Source organism: Dipodomys spectabilis, unplaced genomic scaffold (assembly GCF_019054845.1).
Source record: "Dipodomys spectabilis isolate Male_0828 unplaced genomic scaffold, ASM1905484v1 ptg000097l, whole genome shotgun sequence".
Lineage (NCBI taxonomy): Eukaryota > Metazoa > Chordata > Mammalia > Rodentia > Heteromyidae > Dipodomys > Dipodomys spectabilis.
In genome coordinates, this window is record NW_024870774.1 from 4,756,039 (window position 1) to 4,768,038 (window position 12,000).

The window sequence follows — 12,000 nt, forward strand, 5'->3', positions numbered from 1 at the left end:
CAAATTTTGATATATTTTCACTTCCATTCTGCTCAATGAATGATTGATTTGACATCCTCTTGGATCACTGCATTATTAAGAAGTGTTTATTTTCAAGTATCTGCAGATTTTCATGTTACCTTTATTTGTTCCATTGTAATTGGACAGCAAACTCTTATAATTGCACATTGAATGTGTTGAGGTTGTTTTTTTGGCCAAAAATATGATCTTTGCCAATCAGATTTTTCATTTCTGTGATAAACATCCAACAGAAACAGGATAGAGGACAGATGCATTTTGGATCAAGGATTTAGAGGTTTCAGCACATGGAAGCTGGATCTACTGATTTTAGTCCTGTACTGATGCAGAGACATCATGGAGGAAGGTGTGGTAGAGGAATGCTGCTCACCTAAGGCAGCCAAAAAGCACAGAGGAATTATAGGAAGAGGCCAGGGACATAATAAGCTCTTCAGAGACACATCCCTACTGGCCTATTTCCTCCAACGCAGCCCCATATCCACAGTTTCAAGATTTCCCAGTAGGATATTCAAATTGTGTACATGTATAAATGAAACCATTGACTTGGCTATATCTCTTCCCTCTCCCCTCAAAAGACTATCTCTGGAAACACTCCCAGACACATTCTAAGGCTGCTTTATTGATTGCTTTATTGGTCTCTCAATCCAATTAGACTGAGAATCAAAATTAACCATTTTGTGATTAATCTTTTCATTCCTGAAATAAAATCTGTTTCATTACTGATAGGAAATTTTTTGTCGTATTTTTCTTTATTTTGTTAATACTTTGTAAAGTTTAGTGATTATTTTAAAGTTTTAATGCTTTGTTTCATTGATTTTGTGTTATTTATATTTTCATTTTCATTTATAGCTATTTTATTTTAGTTTGTCTTAGTTGATCTTTGTTCCATGGGCTTTTGTAGGATGTATGCTATGGTTGCTGGGAGAATTGTCCTGTCTGTCTGTTGATGTGTTCCCAGATTCTTTGGTGTCCTTGTTGCTTTCTGTCTTGTTTTCCTTTTAGCCTTTGAGAGAAACAAAGATTTGGAAATCTCTGTAATTCTACATTGGTTTGTTTGTCTATCCCTTCCATCAGCTTTTCTTAGACTTAATTTTCAGCTTTGTTGATTGATGCATATGCATGTAGGATTGTTATGTCCTCTTAAGGCACAGACCCTATCAGCATCACTTTTTTTGTCTGGTTGTAATTTTCTTTGCATAGAAGTATATATTAATTTCAGGCTAAGGATTTCATAATACCTATTCTTCAGCATACATATGTCATTACATTAGCTCCTTTCTCTTTTATTTATTTTCTTTCTTCCCCCTTTTTTTGGGACAATACTGGGATTTGAAATAAGTTCCTTCCCACTTGCTAGCCTATGCCATTTTCTTAGAAATGACTTTCTTGGGAGCAGATATGGTTGAGTCATATTTTGGTCTAGTCTGTATTTTAATGGTCTTTTCATTGATGTATGCAGAACAATATCTGCATTATAATTATTTTTTATTTTTTTTGGGGGGGGTCCAGTAGTGGGGCCTGAACTCTGGGCCTGGGCACTGTCCCTCAGTTCGTCAGCTCAAGGCTAGCGCTCTACCACTTGAGCCACAGCGCCACTTCCAGCTTTTTTCTTTTTGCTTATGTGGTGCTGAGGAATCGAACCCAGGGCCTCAGGCATGCAAGGCAAGCACTCTACCACTGAGCCACCTTCCCAGCCCCTGTATTATAATTATTATAAATAGATATTTTCTTGAATTTCATGTGATTTTTATTGAAGACCAAGTCTTCCATTTTATTTTTTGCTGTTTCATCTCTCCATTTTTCTTCCCCTATTTTAGTTTTACTCTAACAGCCTATGGGATATTTAAGATGTCTAGAATTCAACTTACCTATAGTATTTGATTTACCTTCTCTGTAGCCTTGTCTACTCACAACACATGAGTTTGACTGAGGCTTCTGACAGAATATAGTTTAAAGTGCCCACACATAGTGCCTACAAATGAGCAAATGTCTTAACAGGTACAGGACAGAAGAGAATATATAGGCAGCCAATGATCATAAAAAAAATTAACACTTTCATACTTCAGGGAAAGCAAATCAAACCACATTTTTGAGAAACCAGAAACATCATCAAATGAGTTAGAAAAAAAGGGGAACAAACCATACCAATTTTGACAAATATATTCATCATCTGGAAATTTTCTGTGTTTCTTATGAGAGGCTAACTACCTTACGTCTTTGGGAATATTTTTTTTAATTAACCACTAAAACACTAAACACATGTGTATTCTATAACCCTGTATATCCATTTTGACGAAATTACCTAAGATAAAGAATTCACATCTATACCAAAATATAATGACTGTGTATGGTTGCTTCTCTCATGATGACACTGAAGTAAATAATCCAATACCCAAATGCCTAGTTCAAGAAGGAATGTATTAATAACTAATTGAATACTTATTCAGAGAAACTCTACACAACAATTAAAAAAAAACAAGAAAGATCCAGACACATCAGCTCAGCAATGCAATACAACTATTTGATAGGAAAACATTGAGACATGGTGGTTCAAGGTCAGCAAGGGTGTGAAAGTTTGAGACTTCATCTCACTGAAATAGTAGCAAGGTTATTGTTTCAGCTTCAGGGAAAGCATGATGTCTGGATGTAGTGGTGTGGACCTGTCATCCCTAGCAACAGAGGAACAGAGAAAGAGAAGTAAGAGGATTGCATCCCAGGTATAGAGCAATATACACCTTCCTCCAAAGCCTGAGGCTCTGGATTCAATCCCCTGTAGCATGGAACAAGTCCAGGATGACTCTGTGCGATTCCAGTACTTCAGTAGTAAAGGGCTGTTGAATTGGAACGAGTCATGAAAATGTTAGAGAATAATAGAAAATTTCAATGAGAAGATAGTAAAGAATTAAGTAGATAGAAACAAGTGTAAAATATCACTGAGCTGTGCTTAAGTTTTGTGTATTTTATTATGTGTGTTGTACCTCTTTCTAAAATGACAGAATCAAAGCAAACTATTGATGTAACTTTCAGAACCCTCACCTGACAATTAAAAGCAGTTCCATCATTAGGGAGAGCCCACTGCAGTGTGTGGATCCAAACCACATTGCTCATTGATGTTGTAAATACATACGCATTTAAAAATAAAAATAGAATTTGTTTTTCATAGGGAAAGAGTAAAGACTACTGACAGTCACAGATGGGATTGGCAATGAATCACTGGTGTTTCAGTGAGATTCCCTTGGAAGGATGCTGAGAGAGGCCTGATTCAATTGGAGCTGGAGAACTGCACTTGAGGAAGAAAAGGGTAGGGCTATAGATGATCCTTTGCATTACTTGGTTATGATTTAGAGATGGTGTCCATGTTGGCCTTTATAGGACATTATATAATAGCATAAGACTTCCTTAGGATCATGTAGGCCCAGTATTGTAAGGGAAGTGTGTGCACTTGTACATTTCCTTACAAATGAGCCTTACAAACCCTGACCCTCCACACCCCAGTTGTCACCTTCTGAGAAGAAAGTATGTGTCCATTGTGAAGAGCAGACTGACTATGACCATGGACAGAGAGCAATCTAGGACTTGGATGGAATAAATTATAACATCTTTGGGTGCTAAATAAATACCCCTTTTAGGAGGAAAGCAGCAGAGGTAGCTCTGTCTGTGTTTCAGAGTCCTGCTGCAGGGTTTTGGTGCAGCCAGCAGATGCCTGGGGAGCACTGTGCATACACAGCACATAGGTAAGTGGCTGAGTCTTCAGGGTTAGCAGTGGTGATATGCAAAACGCTTCCCTTTTTTGATAATGTAGCTCTTAGTCTGTCTTTCTGCTTTGCATCCCCAGCTGAATACAGGATGAAGAGGAATGTGGGGCCTCTCCCAGCGTCTTGCCTGTACCACAGGAGTCCTTTGAAATCGCTGGTGGTGTAGCTGCAGTTGAGGCTGCCACTGCCTCCCTCCTGGAGGCTCAGGCTCTCAGGACTCTGCTCCACCTCATCTTTCCCATGCAGCCCTGTTCAGGAGAACATCAGAAAGGACAGAATGTATTTAGTTCATCATTTTGAAATATTTCAAGAGATCTGGGAGGGGTTGGGACTAAATATCTCCCTCTCCTCCTCATGTTGGATGAACCCTCCCTGGGGTTATCTCTAAACCTCTCACTTACAGCCAAATTGAAGCAAGACCAGGAATATGCACTGTAACACGTTCTCCATCGTGATCTCTCAGTCCTTGAGACAAATTGTAATGATTTCAGATCTTCTCAAGGTTGCTATTTTCACTGCCTTCTTAGGTCTTAAGACCTAAGGATAGACAGCTCAATAGACAGCTCAGCCAATCAAATGCACCTCCTCTAGTAAGTCATGCTGTTGAAACCCAATGCATTTGAGGAAGAAGGAAAATGGAACTACTGACCCCTGGTGGCCTCAGAGTGAACCTCACAGTGTTCATTTCATCACTGAGAAACAGGATGAGGGTGTAGGGTATAGGGTTTGGGGGTGTCGGGGGTGGAAGGGGAATCTTCATTATTGGTGGGCATAGAGCATAAGAGGTGTAAAATAGCAATGGGAAAAATTTTGTCATATTTGTACTTTTAATCCTTGCACTGACATTTGAGTGGGCTTTAAAGCTGCCACCACAGGTTATTAAAGAGTTCATCACTAATGGTTGGTCTCATGAATATGATTTCTCTTTTGAAATATACAAAAATTTAGCAGGTGAAATCATGAAAGAAGGAAACTTTGAAATATTGAGTTAAGAGGTCAAAATTGTTTTAGGAATGTGTAGAAACTTTCTGATGTAATCTAGAGTCTAGAGGCTTTGAGAACATTAGTTAGGAAATCGATTTTTAAAAATCCATTGTTATACCTCCCATGGCTACAGCAACTGTACCATATGATCTAAACCTGGCAACACACATTTGACAGACATAGGAGCTCTGCATTTCTGGATCATAGTGAAAGTCACTGTGTGGTGTGTGTGCAGGGGCGGTATCATGCATGCATTTTGTATATTACACTATATAAATACACAAAAAAGCAAGTCTCCCTTCTCATTTACCTTCTGAACCACAGTTTTCACCCTAGAAACACTTGTTCTCATTAAACACACACACACACACACACACACACACACACCAGTCAAATTTTAATATATAGATTCCATTCAGTGCCTTGCTGTTTATCTACACAGAATGGTCACAGAGTTTCACATTAAATGGCCTATTTGTAGGTAATCTGTTTTAGATTTGGCATTATTTCAGAAATATAAAACTATGACAGAAGACATGTGTATTTCCCATGGAACAAATCTGTCAATGTCCTTTCCCCGAGTCAACATATTACGTTACCAATTTTGTAAATTTTTTCTCAATACATAAATATGCTAACTCAGGGTACCATAAGTTTAATTTCACTAAAATAGTTGAAACCAGAATTTTAATAGCTTATTTTAAAATAGATCAGCATGTCTGTCATTGAAGTATGTTATTTCTGTTTAGATGTTAGTTTGGGAGGCAAGATCAGACTCCAGCTCTATGGTGTGCTTTCATGTTATATTGATACCACCTCACCCCAGTTAGAATGCCTATAATCAAGAAATTTAATAACAACAGATGCTGGAGGGGATGTGGACAGAAGGGAACCTTACTGCATTGTTGGTAGGAGTGTAAACTTGTTCAACCACTTTGGAAATCAGTATGGAGGTTCCTCAAAAGACTCCACATAGAGCTTCCTTAGGACGCAGCAATCCCACTTCTGGTCATTTACTCAAATGATCACAAACAAGATCACACTAAAGCTACCAGCATGACTATGTTTATTGCAGCATTATTTACCATAGCTAAAATATGGAACCAACCCAGATGCCCCTCAGTAGATGAATGGATCAAGAAAATGTGGTATATATACACGATGGAATTCTATGCCTCCATCAGAAAGAATGACATTGCCCATTTGTTAGGAAATGGAAAGACTTGGAAAAAATTCTATTAAGTGAAAGTAAGCCAGGCCCAAAGAAACATAGGTCCTATGGTTTCCCTTATTTGCAATAACTAGTATATGTCTGAGTCAAGCAGAAAAGGTCATGTTAGGGGAATGAACCCCAAGATAAGTATTCAAAATTTTTTTTGTTTTTTTCCTTTCATGCAATTGTTTCTAACATATTTATAATATGATTTCTTTGTTGATTTGTATGTCCTTCCCCCACAGTATAACCCATGCTTTCACTGTATTTGATGTCAGTATAATTTGTGGAGGGGAAGGGAAAAAACAAATCGTTTAACTAGGGATACAGGTGGACCTATTGCAACAATGAGATGTACAAGTCGTTATGTCGAAAAACGAACTTTACAACCTTGGTGGGGGTGGAGAGAGGTTTGGGTGGGGGGAGGGGCAAGTATGGGAAGGGATGGGAAGGGGAAACAAAGAGGAGGCAACAATGCTTGATAAGAAATGCACTTGTTATCTTGCCCATGTAATTGTAACTCCTCTGTACAGTATTCTCACAATAAAAAAAGAAAAAAAATAAGTTGATATAATACAGAATAATGACCAGAACATAGCAAGCACACAATTTATACTAGCACTTATGTTAATAGTTGAATTTTCTTCAGAAAGTTAATTTAATTGCCATATGAAAACCCTTACATATTAAAGTTCTACTTCTGTCAATTTCTGCAACTTTTTGGCAATCGATTTTTCATTTTTAATGGCATTTTTATGTAAAAATGTTTATTGTCATGTCCTCTTCCTGTATGTTTGTTCAAATGTGTTCATCTGAACTTTAGGATCTGCTCCCAAAGTCTGATAAACTTCAAGTTTACTAAAAAATCTTGTACCGTGCTTAGCATTTTGTCTTTAAGTATGCCATTTTTACTTAATGTAAGAAGTCAATTTTTTCAAGTGTCTTTTCAGTTGGTCTAGCAATATCAACTTAATATCTAGCAATATCAACTCTTTCCCACCTTGTTAGTGTGACCTTGTGGTACATGTGATTTGTTTTATGTCTGACATATCTTCTCAATCGGCTATCAAGTGGCCTGGTTATATTTCTGCTAGTTTTAACTACTTTCATGTCATTTACCTTATTTAATGTAGAAAAGTGCTTTTTTTCCCTCATGATATTTTGAAACATGTAGACTTCATTTGAATTTTGTAATCACCATAACTACTTTCAAAGAAATACATAAACATTTAAAGTTAGTAACGTTTAAAGACAACATCTCCTTAAATCAAAAGAATTACTGACTTGAGAGAAGGGGTATCATATAAAAATTATCCTAATATTCTGGCTTGGATAGCAAGTTATTTCTCTAAAAATATGGAAGTTTAGCAACACTAGATTGAAAATATTATGGAAAAAGAACTGGAATAACTTTCTGTAGCCACTAATTTCTCAGAAAAAAATGCTTAGATAATGAGCATTAAGAACTACAAAAGGGATTAAGTGCTCCTATGATGCTAGTGACTAGGAACTGTCCAATTAAAATCTCAGCACTTTACAGAAAAGAAAACAAAAGATGAGAAAAGTAAGCAGCTTATTTAAGATCACACCAGCTATTTAAAACTTGCTTAGTGTTCTATTTGCTGACATTCCATACCGATGCATCATAGCCCACCAGCATGACACCTGTAAAGGCAAGAATAAAGTCATAGTGTCTTGGAATTAATAAACAAACTACACTTAGGTTTCCCAAACTGGGGTATGCATCAAGGCATATGAAATCATAGGGAGGCACAGGTCTATGTTAATTTTGATTTGTTTTTCCAGTGAGATGCTTTGTATCTCACAACTAAAATTTAACATGTCACATATAAATCAATTCATATTGTGAACAACAGTAAGCTTTATCTTTGAAAAACGCGAGTACACAGAGATGCCATTACATGTTCAAATACAGGTTTGACCCCTCTTTGAAGTATCCAGTGTTCCATTTTTGTGTGTAAGCTAGAACTTTGTTTTTTTTTTAGTGCAATTCCTAATTTTGAATGGTGATAAATAACTCAAGAGGTTTTAACAAATTTGTGAGGCAGAAGAGCATTAAAAATCTGCATTTCTGAGCATCTGTTGTAACAGCCAAGGAATGAATGCAGAGTATAACAGGAAGTAGACTTTGGAGAATGTCTGGACTTGGTTGCTGAGACAGCATTCACTGTGGTCCTCAACCCTTTCAACTTGGAAAGGAGACAGAACCAGAAGTTTAGGGTGAAAAAGAGTCAAACCCAGCTGGACACTCTATAAACACTTTTCTCAGAGGCAGTATTTAAATCAGAGAGACTTGTCTAGACAGCTCTTAAAAATCACGAAACAGGTAAGTTGAGGAATACTTCATATGGCTTCTGTTTGTACATTGTTTGATTATGGAAAGAGATCTTAATTAAAATAATTTATTCTACATAATTGAATAAGAACTCTACATTTTCTGAGACAAATCAATGGAATGTCTTTGTATGAAAAGGAGATAAAAACACCTGTGAAATAAGTGCATAAATATATGGATGTATCTGAAAATACCATAATTCATAAATAGAATTACCCATGTAATCCTAATAAAATGATACAAGTATAAATAAGAGGCTTTGTTCAAGAACATTTTGCAAATGATTTTTCATGGGCTTTATATTTTATCTCAATGTATTATGAAGGACAGAGGAGACACACATGTCTAATAGGTGGTGAGTCTAGACATTGTATGTGAATTGTCCTACAGTTTTCCTGTAAGTCCCACTTGTGCCCCTTGCCCACTTGTGTCTCTTGCTCTGACTGAAGTTTATGAAGGCACCTGAAGGCTCCTCTCTCACTCTGGCCTCTCTGAGTGCGCAGAAATACACAGCTGAGTCCTCCAGCTGTGTGGCTATGATGGTGAGGTTGATGGATCTGGATGGCTTCTGGAAGTTCAGGAAATAATGACCCTCTATTGCATTTTTCTTATCGTTAGAGTTCTGATGAATAAGCAAAATCAGTTCCCTGCTAGGGGACTGTTTGTACCAGATGATGAAATAAGAACTATCCTGAGTCTCCTACAAACAGTCTAGGGTCACAGCCTCTTTCTCCACCACAAAAATTGCAGGCTGAGCTTGGGTTACCTTCTGGGCCATATGGTTCCTGAATGCAAGAGGACAGAGTCAGACTGACCTTTTCTTTATAATCAAGGTGTTAGAGAGATGAAGGAGCTTAAGACTCAGAATCCCTCCTGTTGAGCCTCAGAGAACAAAGCTCCAAGACCATCACTCTCATATCTGAGAGTGTTAGCCCAGTGTTTGTGGACATCCATACCAAGACAGATAGAAGTGACAGCTGCTCCCAGCAGGCTAGAGATCAGCATAGTGGCAACTCTTCCCCTGATTGAGATGATGTTATGCCTCCAATCCAGATGTTAAGCTGTGCCCTGTGCTCACAGGATCAACAAAGATAATGTGCTCTATGATACATCACCCAACAGGAAACACAGCTAGCAGATATGGGGCAGGTTTGTCTGTGTCTGTGTCCCATCACAGGCTTCCCACACAGGGGCAGATGCTGTCCTGAGCACCTGTTGTGTCTCATAACTTCCTGTCCTGGAAGAACAAATCATGCTTAGTTCATTCTTGGCACATGGACAATGAAGGACTTACTATTTATTAACAACTCTATGAAGAGATGAAGTTGTATTATGCAACTCTTTTGGACTGATGGTACTGGGATTTGAATTCAGTGATTTGTACCTGCTAGAAATTGAATTCTACCTCCAGCTCTTTTTGCTTTTAGTTATTTTTTAGAGGTGGGGGGTCTCATGTTTTGTTTGCCTAGTCCAGCCTCACATTATGATTGTCCTTCTATGCTTCCCACATAATCTGTGAGACTGTACTGTCACACCTAGATTTGTTTACTGAGGTTGGTAGTCATTAGTGTTTTGTCCATGCTGGCTTCACACCACAATCCCCTGATCTCTACTGGTATAAGCCATAGCACCAGGCTTTCAGGGACCTTTTGATACTAAGTCTGCCTCATATTCTCTAGATAATACCAAATTGAATGATCACCACAGAATCTTACAGAGAGATTTATTTTCAATCTTTGTTACTACCTCAGCATTCATAGGGTTCAGCAAAGGTTATATGAGAAATATTGTTAATGATCATGCCTCCTGAACTCTAAAATCTGTAATTTGTGTGCCATATTTGGTAACAGCACAGAAGAAAACACCATGTATGTGCTTGAGCATGACATGTGTATGTTGGAAGTTCAGAAACTTTTACATAGTTCTTAGATCCAGGTACCTCAGTTATAACTCAACCCATGTTTTCCTGGAAGCCCTCCTGCTCCTTCAAACCATGCCCACTAACTATAGTGAATGTTAAGAGAATGAAAAGACCAAATGAGAGAACTTGCAATCAGAGCACTATCGAAGAAAATAGAAGCCTTATGAAAATACGATTATGTAGGCCAAGCTAGGAAAAAAAAAAAGACCAGTAGAACTCAAGCTCTGTTGGCATTTGTCTCTAGTACTACAATCAGTAAATGTTTGTAGTCTTCAATTAAAAATAACTTGTTTCATCCCATAAGTGTATGTTTGCAAGAGATCATATATATATATATATATGTATATATACATATATATATATATCACAAAGACAAAGTTCATCAAATTTTTGAATTATTGTACCTCATACATCAGTATTTTCAGATAATAAACAAATATGTCACTATTTTTTCTATTGAATTTATATTTTAGAGCACTTTTAGGTTCACTTCAAAAGTGAGCAATTAATCAGAAGATACTCTTTTTCCTCCAACTCCCTGCCCCTACTTGCACAGCCTCCCTCATTATCAACATCTTGTACCAGAGATGCATTTGTGATAACTGGTGGACCCACATGGACATGAAATTGTCACTTGGGGCCCATAGGTCACATTAAGATTCACTCTTGGTGCTGTTGCTTTACAAGTGTAGACATAGCTCTATGAGAAGCATACACCATTACACTATCATACAAACTAGTTATATGGTCCTGGTGTTCTGGAAGTAGGAAAGAATGATAGTTGGACATTTCCCCAAGTATTTTTATTTTGTGTTGGTTCTAAGGCTTACTTGAACTCATGGCCTTGGGCACTGTCCCTGAGCTTTTTTGGCTCAAGGTTAGTGCTCTACCATCTGAGCCATAACTCCACTTCTGGCTTTTTAAAATTTTTTTGAAAGTTTATTGTAGATAATGATCTCATGGACTTGGCTTTAAACTGCAATTCTCAAATCTCAGCCTCCTGAGTAGCTAGGATTAAAAATTACTTTTAAAGTACCTTTTAAAATAAAATTTAGCTGGATGCTGGGGGCTCATGCCTGTAATCCTAGCAACTGGGACGCTGAGATATGAGGATCATGGTTCAAAGCCAGCCTGGGAAGCAAAGTCCATGAGACTCTTATCTCCAATAAACCACCAAAAAACCCAGACGTAGGGCTGTGACTCAAGTGGTAGAGCACTAACCTCGAGTTGAAGAGCTGAGGGACAGCACCAGGCCCAGAGTTCAAACCCCATGACTGACCAAAAAAAAAAAAAAAAAGAATTTTAATTATACATTAATTGTATCTTTATAAAACCATTAGTTTAAATTGAAAGTGATTAAGATACTCTTAGAAATGCTAAAGTAACTTGCAGTGGCTAGGGGAACTACAGTGTAGGGAACCACTATCAGTAAAAACTGGGGCTAGTCCCAGACACTGTTACCATGAAGTACACCAAGCTTTTATTTCAGAGTCCCATGAAATCCCAGGCTTAGAAAATTTTCTTCCTTTTTTCTAAGTAAAACTTCAAACATTAAAGCAGGTTCACACCTTCAAAACCTGCCTTAGCATATGGAAAGCCCAGAATTACACACAGCTAAGAAAGCATGGAGACTCCCAGACCTCCACAAGGTGGAGAGATTTCCAGGTGAGCTGCACCCCTGGGACATCAGGGAGAACTGACCTTTCTCAGTTGAGAAAAACAGCAGGATTTTAACCAAATGGGGCTAGTAAAC